The following is a 19,649-nucleotide window of genomic DNA, read 5'->3' on the forward strand; positions in this document are numbered from 1 at the left end:
CCCCCCTACCAGGACAGCTGAACAGCCCAGAGAGAGACACAGGGAGGGCCACCAGTGGCCACCGCTGGGCAGAGCTCCCGGAGCGGCTCCTGCGCAAAGATAAATTGGATAGAAGACCTGTGGAGGGGATTTAGGTCTTTGGCAAAGAGTTTGAACTTTAAAGATTGCTTAATACCAAATAAACAAAGCAAATGAAAAAATAAGACAGTCACTAACTCCAAGAAAGGAAAAGTAATCACAGCTTGCTGAAGGGCTCCATTAGAACTATAATCTATATTTTGTACTGTAAATACTGAATTATGAATGAATTACATTAAAACACCACAATATTAAGAATGTGGAATGGAAAAGGAGCATGTGTCTAAGGGGGGCTGGGCAGCGGGTGAAAGAGCTACAGTCCTCTTCCCTCGTGGGGATTCAAGGGTGAATGCTTCAAACTGAAAACTCAGAACAGAAACACAAGCATTTGAGAGGCAGCCCTTGTAGAACTATTTGACTCCCCAAATTATGTGCGTGTTTCATTTTGATAAATATAAAAACTAAAATTAAAAAGCCATGGGCTAATGTCGCTTTTAAAATAAGATCCTGGGGCGCCTGGGTGGCACAGAGGTTAAGCGCCTGCCTTCGGCTCAGGGCGTGATCCCGGCGTTATGGGATCGAGCCCCACATCAGGCTCCTCTGCTGTGAGCCTGCTTCTTCCTCTCCCACTCCCCCTGCTTGTGTTCCCTCTCTCGCTGGTTGTCTCTATCTCTGTCAAATAAATAAATAAAATCTTTAAAAAGATAAATAAATAAAAAATAAAATAAGATCCTGTGTTGTCAAGGGTTAACCACATCACTGGGAGACTATCAGGTAAAGACATATTCAAAACATACCTGAGCTGCAGGCCCTTCTGGGCTGTTCAGAGGGAGAGGGAGAGGCACGGGAAGTTCACAAGGGAGGGCCGCTCGGTAGGCCAGTATCTTGAGTGGCTGCAGCTGGGACAGGGAAGGAGCCCTGTGAAATTGTTTTCCATGAAATTCTGGAAGCCCGAGAAGGTGGTAGAACACTGGGGAGGTAATGCTCAGGCCCCGTCTGGTAAGGTGGACTGGACTGGATGGACAGTGAGTCCAAGCCGGCCTGGGTTCGAATCCCAGCTTCAGTACTTACAGGTCCCAGGACTTTAGAAAGTGGTTTAGGGGCACCTGGGTGGCTCAGTCGGTTAAGGGACTGCCTTCAGCTCAGGTCATGATCCCAGGGTCCTGGGATCAAGTCCCACATCGGGCTCCCTGCTTGATGGGCAGCCTGCTTCTCCCTCTCCACACTTGTGCTCTCTCACGAGTGCTCTCTCTCTCTCTCTTTCTCTCTCTAATAAATAAGATATTAAAAAAAAAAAAAAAGAAAGTGGTTTAACCTCACGGAGCCTCACTTTCTATATCTGTTAAAAAGAAAAACAAATCTCCCACACAGGATTATTTTCAGGATGGATTCAGACACATTTATGAAACCTCTACTAAATACTTAACACGTATCAGGCACTAAGTAAAAGCTAGTCCTCAAACATAGTGTCGGCAAAACCCATAAGGTCAAGATTTTTCCTTAACTCTTGAAAGTCTAGAAAAATACATGCAGAGATGACTCATTCAAATCTACAGAATGACTCCAAGTCAGAAAGATATGAGGACCTATACCCAGTCTATCAGCTCTTCTCTGTGTTTAATTCCTGAATGAAACTTTCCGGGTCTGGCTTTCAATTTGGAAAGATGCAGTTAACTTGCCCTTTAAAGCCATTTTCCTTACATGTGCTTTTTTTTTTTTCTTTCTCATTGCAAATCTTTTCTTAAATTGAATGCTCAGAAAACTACACAGGCACTCTGCCCTTGTCTTCTTTTTTCCCCAGACCCTTACCTCACGGATCTCTGTCTCTCCTCATCTCTCTGTCTCTCTCTCTCTCAGGCCCAGAAACCCTGCTGTCTTGCCTTCTTTCCCTCTCTCTGTCTGAGGCTTCAGCTGCCTCCGCCCCCATGCGCATCACTAAGGGCCTTGCCATCCTCCCAGCTTCCCCCTCCTGTCATCAGCGCAGGGGCAGGCCCACAGCCCATGTCAATGTTTGTCCCAAAGACTGGAGGCTGTTTTTTAAAAAAGATTTAGTATTTCCATAACAAACGAAAATTTGACTTAGCCTTAGGAAAAATATAACCAGAGGCTGGCCTCCCAGACTTTCTGGGGGTGGGAATGAGCTCCCCGGAAGGTAGGTTTAAAAAAAAAATCAATATAAATGATACTCACTTGTAGTATTTTGGAGGGGAAGGAAGAGTAGAGGGAAGAAAAAAATCTGCCTGAACAAGAGAGGTTATAAATCAAAAGCTGCCACACAGTAAGTAGGAACCTCCAAGGAGGACAGATCGTCACTCTCTCTGGGTTTGACAAGGAGGTTGATGGGAAGTCGTGACCGGACTTGCACCTGCTCTTCAAGGAACATGAAAACTACTGCTGGCCTCACCAAGCCCCTTCACAGTCCGGGGAAGGTGGGAAGGGCTTAGCAGCACCAGGGAAACCACCCTCCACAAAACTTTTTATATGCAATCTTGAAGCTAGGAGATAAAAGTTAGCAATCTGTTTTATAACCATGGCTAACATCGTATATTATTAAAATCGTAGCTAACATTTATTGAGTACTTGCCACGCGCCAGTCACTGTCCTAAGAATTTTGCATGCAAGCCAGACTTGACCCTCATAACAATTCCATGAAGAAGTCTCTACTGTGATTTTCCCTCACTTACGGATGGGAAAAAGGAGGCTGGAAGAGATGCTGATTGGCTCAGGTAAAGCTAGGACTCAGACAAACGCAGAGTCTTCCAGATTGCAAAGCGCCGGTTCTACACAAGGTCATCTTTAAAGTGTTCATTTGCATGCATTTTTCCTGAATTTTCACAAGTCTTCTGAGCAGGTAGACACTCCTGCCTCAGGGGTTTCTGTAGAACAAGCAAAAAAAACACTTAAAAATCAAGTCTCCTGCCGTTTCTTGCAGAAGCCAAAGGGTAGAGGGATGCTGGCCCAAGGAGAAGAGTGGTGAGAAATTTCTCCCAGACCTGGAGAGGGGTCCCTGGAGTCCTGTGCGGTCTCGGCCCTGCAGGGAGAAGGCAGACCCCTCCTGGGGATGGCTCCAGGTCATGAGGAAAGCCAAGCCTGGGAGGGCTCAGCAGATTTTACCTTCCCTGAGACCTGTGGGAGAGAGCAGAGGAGAGATCCCCAGTGATGCCTGGGACTGAGACCCTCTGCCGCAAAGGATGGGGGCGTGGAGAAGGACTTCGGATAATTTTAAACAAAATAAAGGAAGTTGTATGCCTTAAACAAACAAATTTAGGTACCAAGGTCCACACCCACTACAAAATCACAGTGAGTAGGGGTGGGGGGGATGTGCTTCCATTTTGAACACCTCTTTGTTGCCTGTTGGTAGGAGTTTGGCCAAGTAGGGTCAGGGGATTGGAATAGAAAGTTGAAAATGCCAAGTTTCACCTTCCTCTGCTGCACAGAAGAAAACTGTTCTTTACTTTCCCCTCCCCATCCCGCCCCTCAGCCCAGAGATAACCCACTGAGCTCACCCTCCTGGCTCCAGAAGTCCCAGCGTGTCCTGTAGAGGGACCAAAGGAAGCCATCACTGTGATGGGGAAGGCAGCTGTGCAAATGCACACCCCACTGTCGGAGACTCGGCCAGAAACTCTCCCCGAAGCCACTTCATCACCTTCTCCCAAAGCTTGAGCATTTTTTAAATTAAGAAAATATCACTTTTTTTTAGAGTAAATGTATCTGACTTTACAATCCCCACAAGATATTCATTTATAAACTCTCTCATTGCACTTTTTATTTCCCCTTCCCCACATGATTTGTCATGACATATTTATTTGTCAATCTTTAGCTTCTGTTTTCTACGTTATTTCCATTAGGAGAGGGATTGTGCCTTGTTCTTTGCTATTTGCCTAGCCCATGGCATGGCTTGCAGAATACAGTAGGTGCTCAATTAATACTTAATTAAAAAAAAAAACTTACTGAACGAACCACGGAAGGAACATGGAGCAATCATCCTGCCCAAAGCCAGGAGAGTGTAAGGCCTAGAGAAGCTAAACAACTTGCTTGAGACTCCAAACTTCATTAAAAAACACTTCAAGGACTCTAGGCAGACCCTTGAGTGACTTTCCTTTCCTTGGCTCTGGCATCTTCAGTCTCTAAATTTTTCATGGTTGGACCAAGAGCAAATTCTGGACCGCCTGTCCATGCATCCATGCTTGTCCTCCCTTTCTGCCCTCAAGCTCACCCATCACAATAGTGTCTGAGGCCTCTCCTACCTACATTTTTGGTGACCCCTGCCTCCTGTTTCAGTCTTCCCAAAAAGAGTATTGCTTTCCTTCTTCTCGTGCAGAGTTTTACATATATATTTTAAGATTTATTTATTTGAGAGCAAGCACACATGCCTGGGGTGAGGGGCAGAGGGAGAGAGAGAATCCCAAGCAAACTCTGCACTGAGTGAGGAGCTCGATGCCGGGCTTGATCCCAGGGCCCTGAGATCATGACCTGAGCCGAAATCAAGAGTCAGATGCCCAACCGACTGAGCCACCCAGGCAGCCCGGGAGTTTTATATTTTAATATGAGAGTCAAAGGCTTTAAAACGTGTCCTTGTTCAACAGCTATTCACTGAGAACCTATAAACACCAACACCGTTCTGGTACTGGGGGTGCGGCCATAAGCAACAGAAACCCTCATTCGAGCACACGTTCTGCCGAGAAAGACAGATAATAAAGGTAAGCCAATGAACACAAATCAGACAGTGGCAACTACAATGAGGAAAAGAACCCATGGTAAGGGCTTCGAGGCTGGAGGTATGGGCTGTTTTTGATCAGGAGTTAGAGGGGACTTCTCTGAGAAGGCCCTATTTACGTTAAGGCTGAATTATGAGAAAAGGCCAGCCTGCGGAGTTCTGGTATCTCAGGCCGGTGTTACTACTGCAAGGGCGCCGGAGACCTGGCCGGTTGCTGGAATGCAGAGAAGGAAACTTCAACAAGTCAGGGAGGTGGCCGAAGGACGGATCACACAGAATCTCGTAGGCCATGAAGAAAGACCGAATTTTATTCTCTAGGCATCAGGAAGCCATTGGAGGTTTTTAAGCTGGGGACTAATATGACCTTTTCACATTTCAAAATGACCAAAAAGCCTTGGCTGCCAAGGAAAGCAGCGGAAGAGACACACCTAGAGGCTCCCGCAGAGGTCCAGCCCCGACAGGGGCGTTCCCAGACTCAGCCGGGAGCCGCGGGAACCGTGAGCGGTCACTGGTCCAGCATATATTTTGGACATGCATTGCTGATGGATTGGATATGGGAGGGAACGTGATGAATCAGACGTGACTCCTAGAGTTTGGCTTGAGTATAGTGGACTGGTGGTACATCTCCCAGTATGCGAAGATTGGGAAAGAAGCAAATGTGCAGGAGTGGGGTAACCAAGAGTTGTTTGGGATGCATGAAGTCCAAGAGGTCTATCAGACAGCCCGGCAGAGATGCCAAGTAAGCAGGCAGATAAACAACCCACGGAATGTACAATAATCAAGAAATTTCCGAAGTCTAACAGGAAGTCTTGGGCCAAGGCTGGCAACAGTGGTGGGAAAGAAGAGCACTCCCCGTGCTTTGCAAGTCTCGCCACCCAGCCATTGGAGAGGTGACACTCTCTCATGGTTTCAGCACAAGAGCCTCTGAATGCAGCCTTCCAAGCAAAGGGCCCAGGTCTCACCGCTCAGCTGCCGGGACGTGGGGCTAACCTTACAGCAGACGTCTCATGAATGACCTTGCATTTCTGAACTGTGAAGGTCTACCATTACGTCAATGAATCAGGGAACAACTGCAATCAGACTTCTTCTGTAATGAACAAAAAGAGGTATGTTCTGTCTTAATCCTGCTGTCTACGAGTCCAGCCTCCAGTCATGCGGCCTCCAGGGTCTACACTAGGAAGTGCAGTAGACACAGCTATTGCCCGTACACAAGCCTGTCCTCACCCCACCCCCACTCTCCTGCATGGTGGTGAGGCTCACAGATGACACCAGGGAGCCTCTGTGCCAATCCTGGAAGTGCCAGCTGTGAAGCTCCTTAGATGCTATAATAAATATCCTTATATTTAAACCTGCTTAAAATTGGGTCTTCTCAGGGCACCTGGGTGGCTCAGTCGGTTAAGCGTCTGCCTTCGGCTCAGGTCATGATCCCGGGGTCCTGGAATCTCCTTCTGCCCCTCTCCCCCCACTGTTGTGTGCTCTCTCTCTTTCTCTCAAATAAATAAATTTTTAAAATCTTTTTTAAAAAATAAAATAAAATTGGGTCTTCCCTTCCCTCTGTATACTTAGATGCCCCATGGAGCTCACCCTCTCAAACGCAACTCCTTTTTCCTAACCACTCTCACATATCCCTTCATTCTGCCATGTGCTGGGCACTCAACAAAATGTGGTGAAGAAACAACCATCTGGGCGGCACCTGTCTTCATGGACGGGACAGCGAGGTGTGGACACAGACGTCACATGGGCAAATGACTACACTTATCACTGCCAGTTGTGACTAGTGCAGCTCTGAAGGGGAAGGACGGTGTGCTGTGAGACACAGCCTCTGGATCTGGTCATCTAAGAAGGCATCCCCGAGGAGGTGACGTGGAAACGAAGACCTGAAAGACGATGGGGCGCCTGGCTGGCTCAGTCCGTAGAGCATGTGACTCTTGACCACTGGGTTGTGAGTTCAAGCCCCACGTTGGGCATAGAGCTTACTTCAAACAAACAAACAAACAAACAAACAAACAAACAAACAATGCCCTGGAAGAGAAGAAGCATCCAAATGGGGCAGAGAGGGCAGAGGAGCAGTTCAACAGGCCGGAACAACTCCAACTCTGACATGGGCTTCCAACCGCTCGTATCTCTCCTTCCGTCTCCATCTCTAGGAGAAGCTCCTGAACATCACATACCCTTTTCCATATGACATAGTGCTGTGGCTCTGAAGCTGAGTTATCTAAGAGATAGAAGGCATGTTTCTGCCCCCTCACTAAGCTCCCGAGGATCCCGAATCCTGAGTGTCTGCACCAGCACGGCCTCCCCGACACCATCGCTGCGTGTCATTGACCAAGCTTTTGAGCAATTCCATCCCTGCCTTCAAACAAACCAAACCAAGTATAATAACATTCCTTCCCCCTGTGAGTTTCTTTCTTTCTCTTTCTCTTTCTTTCTTTTTCTTTCTCCCTTTCTCCATTTCTTTCTCCCTCTTTCTTTCTTTCTCCATTTCTTTCTCCCTCTCTTTTTCTTTCTTTTCTTTCTTTCTTTCTTTCTTTCTTTCTTTCTTTCTTTCTTTCTTTCTTGGAGGCACCTTTAGATTCTCCTTTTTGAGGAAACGAGAACTAGCGCTGGGTAACAGTACTCAAGATTTCCCTCACACTGCTTCTACTACCTCCCTGGTGGTCGATCCTGGTCAGGAGAGCTGGCTTTGAGAAACAGGTGTCAACCCCAAAGATCCAGAGTCAGGCAGGCCATTTGTGCCATGTTTGAAAATCAGGAGGAAGATTTCAACTGGTTTTGGTAAGATGTTAACACGCTATAATGGAGACCTGCACAGACAGACAGACAGACCTGCATGTCAACAGAGATTCAGTTCTGGGACCTTGGGGGTGTTACTTAATCTCGCCCAGTCTCAGGTTCCTCATCCATAAAATAAGGATAAGGATAAATAATTTCTACCTTACAAGAATTAACCATGATCATGTGTTTAAAGCACCCATCCTGGCATGTGGTCAATACTCACAAAATGTTGGGTCTCCTCCTTTCAAGGCCTGGCTCTTCGATTGCCTAATTATATCTTTTGAGCCATTCAAATGTGGTGCACCTCAGAGCCCATTTCAATTACAGGGGCTCTAAGCGGTCCTCTCTCATTTGGAAATCCGTAATTACATCAGCAACGGCTGCAGGCTACTCAGTGTGTCAGGAGAGCTCCCACCCAGCTCACCCTTCCTCCTACCTGCCTCACCCAGCCCAGCCCAGGGAAACTAAATCCTGTAACACGTATAGAATATTGAGCAATTCACAAAGAGCTCTTAGGTTCAGAGCAACACGGCAGCTGGTATTATTACCATCTCATTAGAGTGGGAATGGGGAAATTGAGGTCTAGAGAGGGGAAGTAATGTACTTAAAGCCACAGAAGTAAGTTGCCTAATAATCCAGTGTCCCCGCCACGCCACCATATCCCATTCAGTGGAAGAGTTCACCGCCGGCACCTGTCCTGACTCACCAGCAGCAGAGAATTCACTCCTGAATTGCCTCTCCTACCCCACACCCTCCCTTGCTCCTTACTCTGCTGTTCTAGACCAATGTCGATGGCTTACTCTGGTCTCGGGAACGTATGGCTTCATTCTGGGGCTTGCCTAGCATTTCTCACCACTGTCAATGTGCATTCGAAGGTGCCAGCAGGCTGCTTTGGGGTCCTTTTACCAAAACTTGTGACTTTTTTCTAAGGCAACTGTGAGAAAAAAACCGGGCTGACTTTGATTGGAGTTCGGTTCTAGCCATGGGGTTATGGGCACTGGGTGATGTGGCCCACCCATTTACCCCAGGCCGACAAAGGTCAGTTTAGGACCCCTCTGCACTTCAGCAAAGGGCCAGCTGGAAGAAATGGAAAATAGGATTCCATCCTCAAAAAGTCAGAATGGAACTCCAGCAAAGCTCTAATGTTTGCATTAATTTCTCCAAAATAGAAACAAAGCGCCAGAGCTGGCAGAGCTCTTCTGACTCAATAACCTCATTTCACACCATGATAGACTGGCAAACAGAGAAGAAAAGAGGCCCATTCAAGGCCACACAGCCAGCAAAAGCAGGGCTAAAACTCAGGCCACAGGACCCCAGTTCACTTTTCTTCCTGAACCATGCAGCTCTCTTAAGAGCCCTACACATGTTCCATTTGGATAACCCAGGTGATCTTTTCCCTCCTGCTTCTCCCCCTCCACTCGCCCCCACCCCCCCCCTAAAGGTTACTTTGCGGTGGATGCTTGCAGTGGACTCGGACAATAGGGATCTATGTCTATGATATATGACCCAGGGGGAGCTCTTTCCAACAGGGGTCCCCCAAACAGGCCTCCGCTGTGAATGAGCACCACCTAAAACCCGCCCAGGGACCCAGGAGGAAAGGATTCGCAGACCTCTGGGTCAAACTGGGGATTCCTAGGATACACTTCTGATCCTTCCCAGCTTTGTGGGAGCTGCTGAGACAGGGTAAAGGCCCCGTGGACAGTAACTCGTTCTTGTTTCCAGTAACTCTGCTCCGACTTCATCGGTCCCTCCACACCATCCCTGTTCTCCTTTACTTCCTCTTCCACTTCCTCCACCACCCCCACCCCCACCTTCCTGGGTCCTTCTCTACTTCCTCCTCCACTGCCAGCATTACCCCTTCCACACCCCCCATCTCCTCCACATCACCACCACTTCCTCCATTGCTTCCCTACCAGCCCTGCTCCCCCACCCCTCCCGCACCCCTTCCAGAGCGGTGCCAACACTATCCCCACTGCCCAACTCCCCTTCCCCCTCCAGGGCCATCTCCTTCAGCGCCTGTACCCTGCAGGGCCACCAGCAGCTTCACCACCACCGTATCCATAGCATCAAAATAGGTCTGCCTACCGAAGACGACTCCGAGACCTTAATGCTTTCAAAATAAGACAAGTGATCGGTATTTGAAGCCATAGCCAAAGTCACAGAGATTTATCATACGTTTGAAATAAACCAGGATTAACTCCTTCTCTTCCTGCTAGTTTTTGAAAGCGCTTATCTAAACACACACGCTCCCCCTCTCTCCCTCTCTCTCCCCAGAAGACCGTAGGTACCCTGAAATGAAGCAGACAATGGTGGCCTTGTTGCAGAAGCCTGATATTAATAGACTCTGCCTTTTGATTTCAGCCTGGAAACATTGGCAGCAAACCAATGTGAGAAAAGAGGGGCTGTGTCGCAAAAGTTTGAAAGAGAGATGAAGAAAAAAACCCAACCCAGCTTTGATCAGAAGAGGCTGAAGATGAATTGTGGTCATTTCACAGGTCTCTGGGTGGAGGTTAATGTCATTTCGAGACAAGGAAACTGGGTTTAAAAAAAAAAAAAAGGAAACCTAGAAGGGATGCACTTTCTGACGGAACGGGGCCACCGCGCCGAGAGGATCAAAGCTGCTCGCCAAGCAGAGAATGAAGGATTATTCACTTTCTATTTTTTCACGCCTGCAGCACACATGGGGATCTAATTGGTGGGGATGCGAAATACAGACAGGCAGCCCCAGCAGCAGGGCAGGGCCCGAAGGGGGAGGCGGCGCTTGGTGCAGCTGCAAGCCATTAAAGGCAAGCTTACCGCCCCGCGCCGCTTTAATTGCTCTTCTGTGTGTTTCCTCCGCTCACCAGCGCTAGTGTCTACTTCCCAGTCTCTCTGATCTCAGAGGTGATGAGCTTGACGGCTGTCAGCCCTGCGGGGTCAGGGGAGGCAGGAGGCGAGTCCCAGGGGAGCGTGGGGCGGCCCCGCGCGGGGAGGGGCTGCTGCGGGAAGAGGCGGAGTCAGGCCCACTGGAGTCCTGCTCCCCCACCCCTCCACCCCTCCCAGCCTGATTCCTTGGCGTCAGCAGGTAGAGAGCCCTGGTCCCTCGCAGGATGACTGTTTTCTGAGTTCTAACCCGTGACACCAGGGGAGATACAGGACAGGATGAAAACCCACACCACTGTGCAGTGTCTGACCTTTAGGCACGTGGCACAGCCTCCCTGACCCTTCATTTCCTCGTCTTTGAAACGGGGTGTGTGCCTTACCCCCAGCATGCCCTGAAGATCACCTGTCCTGAAATGCTAAGCAGTGAAGGGGAGTTCCTGCTGTTGTTATCACAGACCACGTCCTCCCGGAACCCTCTCTCTGCCAGCCTCCTGACCTGCTCTAGGTCCAACTCCCCCCACCAAGTCCCCTTTTCAGCCCTTCTCAGTGCCCCTCCCTGGAGAAAACGGCCCTCACTACCCAGTCTGTAGGATCGAGGACCCCTCCTGTCACTCCTATCCAGCTCCCACCTTTTCTCTCTTAGACCTCGTCCTTAGCCACATCCTCCTGGCTGGCAGTCCCCTCTCTTCCCCTCCATCGCCCCCCATTTCAACCACCAGTTCTCTACCTATGTGAAGCTATAAAATGTAAGCTCAGGTATTCACGTCTCTGCTGAAAACTAAGGCGGCTTACTGTGGTGTTCAGGTGCTCTCCCCTTAGGGGATGCGTTCCTTCTTCCTTGGTCTGCCTTATCAGGACTTAGCGGGGTTATTGCCTCTTCTAGGTAGCCCCACGTTGCAGGATAAGAGCCCGGCTAAGCACAGTAGTGCTTTCAGATTGTCCTGCACTGACCACAATGGACTAAAGTCGTTTCGTCTTTCCTCCACTGGAAGGTGAGCTTTTGGGGAATGGGACTGCGGTTTAATTCATCTTCGTACTCCCCGCATGAAGGGTGGTTAGCCTAGTGCCTGGAAAAGAGCAGGTACTCCATAAATGCATTTTGAACTAATTTATGGCTATCTGTTGTTATTTGTCTCCTGCCCAATTTATCCAATTAAGTCGAAAGAATTTGGTGAGATGGAAATGTGTCTGATTCATTCTGTATTCTACAGAATGAATGCCCAGCCCAGAGCAGAGCCTCCATGAGGAGTGGCTGGTTCTGAAGTCTGGCCCTGCCAGCAATAATACCCCGGCTGTGTCTGGCTTGATTAGCACTCTTTCTTCACCATCTAGTACAGAGTGTTGCACGTAGGTGCTCAATAAATACATTTTGAATGGATGAATAGTGTGGCATCGTAGGAAAAACACCATTCCTGGTTGGAGGGCCTGAGTTCTCGAGGTAACAAATTCAGACTTAATGAGGCCAAAAGAGAACTTCTGATTTTCTCTAAAATGTCACTCCTTGCCCCAAAGCCCCGGCAAACATTCCCCACCTTGATAAATGGTACCGCCATCCATCCAGTTGCTCAGACCAAAATCTAGGCGTAATATTTGATTCATCTGTTATCTTTGGGTCTCACATTGAATCGACCAACAAGTTCTATAAACTCTGCTTCCCAAATATCTCCAATCTCTGATCATCACCTTTATAACCACTGTCCTAGTTCAAACTGCTATCATCTTGACCTTGCAGTTGGTCTCCCTGCCCAATACACACACACACACACACACACACACACACACACACACACGCTGTGTATCTTTTCATTTCATTACCATGGTCTTTCTATCACTGCAATGCCCTCCCACTTAGAATAAAATCCAGACTTCCATACACCTTGCGATGTCTACAAACTGCGCACCATCTGGCCCTGCCCCCCTTGCCAGCTTCCCCTTCTACTAATCATCTCCTTCCAACCACACCGGTCTTTTTGTTATTCCTGGAATATTCAGGATTGTTCTTGCCCTAGACCTTGTAATTCCTTCTACCTTGAAAGCTCTTTCCCGATGTTACCCTTACCCCAAATGTCCCCACCTCGGTGAGGCCTTCACAACCCTACGTGTGATCGTTCGTTTTATGTCTTGGCTAGACTAGGCTACAGGATGCCCAGATATTTGGTCAAACATTATTCTGGGTGTGTTTGTGATGAGATTAACACTTGGAGTGGTTGACTGAGTAAAGCAGAGTGCCCTCCCTCATGTGGGGGGCCCTTATCCAGTCAATTGAAGGCCTAAGTAGAACAAAACGTCTGACCTTCCCTCAGGTAAGGGGGAATTTCCTCCTGCCTGACTGCTTGAGTTGATGTATCAGACTTTTCCAGCCTTTGAACTCAAACTGAGACATCGGCTCTTTTTGGATTTTGAGCCTGCCAGCTTTCGGGCAGGAACTTACGCTATGGGCTCTCCTTGTTCTCAGGCCTTGGGACCCAGGCTGGAACTATACCATATGGGTGCTCCGGGTCTCCAGCTTGCCGAATGCGGATCCTGGGACTTTTCAGCCTCCATATTCTTGTGAGCCAATTTCCTATAAGAAATATTTTATATATATTTATATATATACACATATACACACATATAGTGAGTCTGTTTTTTGGGAGAACCCTGACTCATACACTAAGTAAAGCTATATCCCTCCACCCCACTCCTATGAGGTTTTTAAATTTATTTGTGGACCAGTTTGTATCTGTCTCCCCTCAACCAGAATGCAAGCTTCTTGCTCATCACTGCTACATGTCTCCAGGCCAGTGCCTCGCACACAGTGAGTACTCAATAAATAATAGAGGACTTACTTTTTGCCTCATTAGTCATATGCCCTTGGTCAAGTCATTTTACCCATGAGCTGATTTCTTCATCATTGAAGTAGGGATGACATTTCATCTGCCTAACCCCAGAGCTGTTTGGAGGAGCCCTAGGTAGATGGCTGTAAGAGGACTCCTTATAGACATAGACAGTTTTCCTGGGCATGAAGGGCTTGTGTTTTGTTCATCTTTGTACCCTCTTCCCTCCTTTTACTTCCCTGCGCTCTACAGAAGATGCTCAGTGGTGTTTATTTTCAAAAGTTAGATCAATCATTCCACGACCATCTCAATTTTTAGTCAATTACAGTAATGACAACAACATTACTTGTTGCTGACTATCTTAATACCTAAAAAACACTGGTCAGAAAAAGGTGAATGTTGGGGAAAGGACAGCTGGAATGTGGTTATATCTCGTTGAACAAGATCAATAGGAACCTTAACAAAGCTTTCCAGTGCACAATGAAATGGGCTCTCTCGTACTTGTTAATGAGCAATATATTGGTACGGCCCCTTTTGAAAGCAATTTGGCAATGTACATCCAGACACATCAAAGCTTTCATACCATTTAACTTGGCAAATTCTCTTCTAGAAAACAACCCTAGGTGTTTCCATGGAATATACAGACTCTGAGACCTAAATATAGAAACTAAAATTATGAAACTCCTAGAAGAAAGCAAAGGTGTGGATCTTTGCAACGTCGGCCTAGGTAGTGGAGTCTTAGAGATGACACCAAACAAACACGTAACCAGGGCCAAAAGAGCTAAGTCGGACTTCATCAAAATTTAAAACTTTTGTGCATCAAAGGGCGCTATCGAGAAAGTGAAAAGGCAATGCACAGAATGGGAATGGGAGAAGATATCTGAATTTTTCTGCATATATCTGGTAAGGAATTTTTATCCAGAGTATGAAATCTAACAATAGAAAGAAAAATAACACCATTTTAAAATAGAGAGGTATTTCTTCAAAGCAGATAAATATACACATGGCCCATAAGCACATGAAAAGACGCTACACACTTAGCAGGTTGGCTATTAAAAAACAGAGAAACGGGCAGAAAATAAGTGTTGACAAGGATGTAAAGCAATTGGGAACTCCATACACTGGTGATGGGGATAAAATGGTACAGTCGCCTTGAAAACCAGTGTGGTAGTTCCTCGACAAGTTAAATGCAGAGTTAGCAGAGGACCCAGCAACTTCACTCCTGGGCGTAGCCCCGAGATTGTCGAAAGCATGTGTCTACCCAAAAACTCTGTCCATGAGTGTTCATAGCAGCATGATGCATACTGGCCAAAAAGGCGGAAATATCACAAATTGACTGATGAATGAAGACACCGCAGGTAATACATCTGTACAGCGGGCGACGATTGGCCAAAACAAGGAACGAAGCCCTGATCCATGGGACAGCATGGACCATATGAAATGATTATGAAATCATATTAAGTAAGATATAATCATAACTACATATTTTTTTTTCGTACCTCTCTGGCTCTTTTTTAAGTCTGGAGGAAAACACACCAAGCTTTGGACAAACGTTGGCGACAGGTACTGAAATTGCAAGACTTGCCCCTCCTTTTCTCTACTTTTCTATATTTCCTAAGCTTTCTTCAAATAGCACGTATTATTTGTATAATAAAATCCACTTCTAAAAGTTCCTAACTGTGGTAGATAGTTCAAGTGTCGGAGTTTTGGCTTCTGCCAAGAGAGCAGAGCGCAGCCCGTCCCGAGGGAGGGAGACCAGGCCGAGGCCGCAGTGGGCCACACACAGCCCGCACACAGACGGGTCCAGGCCCGGCTGACCGAGGGCCGGGCAGCCTCTTCACAGGCGGGGAGCCTCTTCTGTTCCTGCTTTACGTTGTGCTCAATTTTTTTTTTTTAACCCATTGTCATTTCAAAAGTGGCATGAAGCAGTTCAGTCCCCAGGCCAGCATCTTTCCTTTGTCTGCCCTCCCCTGACTATTTATTTCCTTTTCCCTCTGGTGGTGGCAGCCCTTCAGGCGGTGACACCAACGATGTTGTTACAGGTGTCGGCTCACTCCAGTCTCATTTGCTCTGGAAAGAATTCTGGTTGGATCAAATGCCCCTGTGGAAACTCAGGCTGAATTGTCTTCATTTTCTATCATCTTATTTTAACATCCCAGCGGTCCCTGCCGGTCAGGGTCTCCACTGGCAATTGAGCCATTCATCAGTTTAAAGCATGGCCATAAGGTTCTGGAAAGCATCGAACACCACAAAAGAAATCAGTCCTTTCCTTTCCACTTTTCTTTCAAAGCAAGAAAGAGTCTGCTCATCAGGAAACAAGGGATAATGACTTTCGAGTCAATTGGGAAGCTGCTTTTAGGTAGTAATACTCAACATTTTAGTCACAAACCAAAAAATTACCCCATATAAGGTACCAGGGCTGTTATTGAGAAACTGGTGAGGTCATCTTTTTAATTTAATAACAAAGGTACTTAATTATTTGATGAATCATATTTCTCATTTAATAGTAACACTTATTACACGACAGAAGAACTTCTCATATTAACTCATAACTCTCTGAACCCCCCATAATATTATCCCCATTTTACAGATGAGGAAACAGGCATGGAGAGGCTGAGTAGCTTGCTGAAGTTCACACAGCTAGTCCTGGCAGAGGTGGGATTTGAACTCGGGAAGTCTGGCTACAAATCCTGTCAGTCGCTGCAGTCCTTTCATTTATAGCCATAGTGAATTACCAGCAGGCCAGGAAAAAAATAGCAGACTTGAGGATTAAACAAGCATTAGAGCTACAGTAAGGAACTTTTCAGGAAGACTGAGGTTTGTTTTCTGGAGTTGGAGTGGTTTTGCCCCAGGTTGATTTCATCCCGTAATGGAACTCACTGGGGTGCTGCATGTCCCTTGTCAACCGAGGCCTAGCCATAGCAGGAAGTCCAGACCATTCCCACGGAGGAGCCCCCTGACCACGGGTGGGACAGTCCCTGTTTTAGAGAATGCCCCAGCAACCTCAAAGGAGAAAAATGCCGGGCCTCATCGTACACCTCAGGGGAGATTGGCGCCGCCGTGGAGCACGTGGACACCATCTCCCCAGTGGACCAGAAGTGAAGGGTGCCCCTGGGTTGTGCAATGTGGATTCTTATCCCTAGGTTTTCTGAAGGAAGTCTCTGAGATCCTGTGGAGATAGCTGGTGAAAAACTGCATGGTATGCCAAGTCCAGACATTCCTGCTCCAGCTTGGGGGTAGGGCCTGTCTTCGGAGGGGCCAACTTCTTCTCCAAAGGGGGGAGCATTCCATTCCGCCATTGGTTCTCCTCAAAGAAGTCTTATCTGCACCTGTCATTTCACATTTCCAGACTTCTTTTATTTTGATAAACATCTGCCCAATGTTTCTCCTCCCATTGCTGTATTTCACCATCAAAGGTACTGTGTCTCAACCTTCGGGAACCCAACCCTGGACAATACTTTCTTACCCTACCTTGTCTCCATCTTGAATGGGCCAGGAAGTTTTGTGGGGCCTCACTTTCTATGGTTCGTACGTGTACGTCAATGAATGTCCTTTTGCATGCTCTTCTTGCTCCTGCCCCTTCATTCTGAGGCAGAAATCACTCTTCTGGGCAATCACGGCTGCATTGTGGTCTTTAGACACCCTGACTTTCCCCCTGGATACTCACTGTTTGTCCCGACTCTACCTCTGTCTGGAATATCCCACAATTCAGAGTTAGTTGAGCCAGTATTGAGACTAGCAGCACATACAACCCAGCCTCGCTGGTCTATTTTACAAACATCACACCTTTTATAATAGTGTTTTGGATGCATCCGAAAGTGCCACTGAGGACCAACTTAGAAGGGCCCCATGTTTCGTTTAATGCTCTGTTGTCACCATCTTGAAGCTCTTGATACGTTTTGAACAAGGGAGCCCGCCATTTTCATTTTGCAATAACCCTGCCCATTATGTAACTGGTCCTGCCACTGCCTGCTATTGGCCACTCTCCCCATGTCCTCCCCACCCCCACCCCACTCCAACCTGCTCTGTGGTCCTGGAGCAGAGAGGTTTGGTTCACTCTGGAACTTTGAGGTTTGGTTCTTAAAGCTCTTACATGATACTTATTAGTTCCCTTTTTCTGAGGAGGAGTCTTAGACCAGCAATGTCTCTGGAAAATACAAAGATCAACATCCCAGTTCTGCACGTGAAACAGAGAGAGATCCGTGGCTTCAGCCCCAGCCCCAGAGGTAGGTCAGAAGAGCTCTAACTCTGGGACCTGCAGAAGAAGAAATTGGTTTTATCAGGTGGGGTGAAGAGTGAGTATTTTGTAAAGTGGTCAGACTACACAGTCCCTACAGCTTGCCCGCATAGGAAAGCATCATTGCGGTCCTCTAGCATCAAGAGAAAGGCAAGCAGCAATCATTTTCCAGAAGGCTGAGGGTTCCAGGCAGATGGGCCGCGTTTGTGAAGCAAGCTTGCAAAGTATTGCCTGACAAGAAAGCATAATTCTTATGTCTACAAGGGGACCTTGAGATGAGGAATCTGGATGTGAGCCGCTGTCCCAGAGGCAAACTCCCTAAAAGATAAAAAAGGAATTTGTAGCTGACGCACTATTTTGAGATCAAGAAGGGTCAGTCGGAGGGAGAAGGCAGCTTTTCAAAGCGTGCTGGTGATCTAGGCCTGGAAAGCCCCTAAGTCAAGGACTGCCAGAGACAGGACTGTGCTCTGACAAACCCTGTGGGGAGATTTGGGGCAAGTGATTTCATCTCTCTGGGTCTGGTTCCCCTTTTCTCAGCTAGGGTACCTATTGGTATTGACCGCATACGGTTAAGAAGAATGAGCCAGTGTTTCCATTCAAAGCAGTGAGAGCTGTACCTGGCATATTGTAAACACTCAAGAAGTCATGTTTGTTATAAGGAGGAGCTCTCCTAACTAAACAGTGGGTGAAGCTAAAGACCTCACGTTTTCTGGAAGTTTCTCTTGAACCCTTTCCTTTTCAGCTTTGCCCCACTGGATCCCAGAGTCCTTACTCCCCTCACACGTTCTTTCAAAATGGCATCCCGGGTCCTGGGAAGAAGAGAGATTAGTAACTGGGGGGGGAGAGGAGGGGGCAAGAGGGAGGAACAGGAATCCACCTAGGAAGCGTTCTTGCTAAAAAAGCCAAAAAATTGACTCTGGGCAGCCCTCTAGATGTAACTGCCAATATACAGAAAATCTAGGGGACAGAGAAACTACCACCATAAGCAAACTATAGGACTGCATTCAGTAAGATCCATACCATGGCAAACGCTACAGGGCAAGAAACTTAGTTTCTTCCCACAGCAATCACAAACAAAATGCAAGAAAAAAAAATAGAGGAGGAAATCTGTGGATTAAAACAATCTTAGGATACCTATCAACCAATTATAATGTATGAACCTTATTTGTATCCCAATTCAAATAAGAAAATTGTTTTCATCTATAAGATAATCAGGGAACTGAATAGTCAATTATATTAAAGATTATTGAATTACTGCTGAAAAGTTTGAGGTGACCTAATGGTTTCACGGTTAATGTTTTTGGAAGAATCTCTGTCCTGTGGAAATACAAAATAAAATGCATGTACACGTGATGTCTGGGCTTTGCTTCAGAATAATCCAGGGAGTGGAAGGGATCAAGATAAACCAAATTGGCCAGGAGTTTGAAAATCCATAAAGCTGGGCAATGGATAGTCGCATACTCCATGGCCTGAGTCACAGGTATGTGCCCCACACCTCTCGCGATGACTATTGCATATTAACCCGTCCTGAAGTACCTCACTGATCAGCTGAAATTAAATCTGCACAGAACTCCACATCTCACACAACACCTTCCCAGACACCACTTCCCTGGAGCCTCACGATAGCCCTGGGAGAGAAATACTAGGCTTATTCCCATTGGGCAGATGGGAAAACTAAGGCTCAGTCCCTGGTGATGAAGCCAGTTAATGGCTAAACCTGCACCAGGGTCTGGTGTGTGACTCCATCCCACGTCCTCTCTAACGTACCAAGGTTGCCCTTTGGGGATGAGTCAGAGGCTAAGATTAGATATTCAGCTTTACGTCATCAAAAGCTCGATTTTGTCTCTGTGTGTTGTGACCAGCGTCGTCTTTCCCTGGCTGGGGGAGGCCAACCGCGCTCCTGTGGAGCTGGTGGATGGTTCACAGCCCCAGCCTGGGGTGAAAGAGGGCACTGAGCGTAGGCAACCCTTCCAGGTGGAGTTTGGCCAGCCAGGCTTCCCTCCTGTGGTCAAGGAGCTTGTCACAGCTAAATATTGGGTGTGCCTGAGCACAGGGCTGCCAGCCGGGCTAAGGAAATGGAGCAGACAGGAGGCACCCCAAGTCCCCGACTTAGGAAGGAAACTTCCTCCGATCTTCACGGGGTGAGGGGCAGGCAAGTGGGTCC

This window comes from Ursus americanus, chromosome 4 (assembly GCF_024610735.1).
Source record: "Ursus americanus isolate L20-20 chromosome 4, mUrsAme1.1.p, whole genome shotgun sequence".
Lineage (NCBI taxonomy): Eukaryota > Metazoa > Chordata > Mammalia > Carnivora > Ursidae > Ursus > Ursus americanus.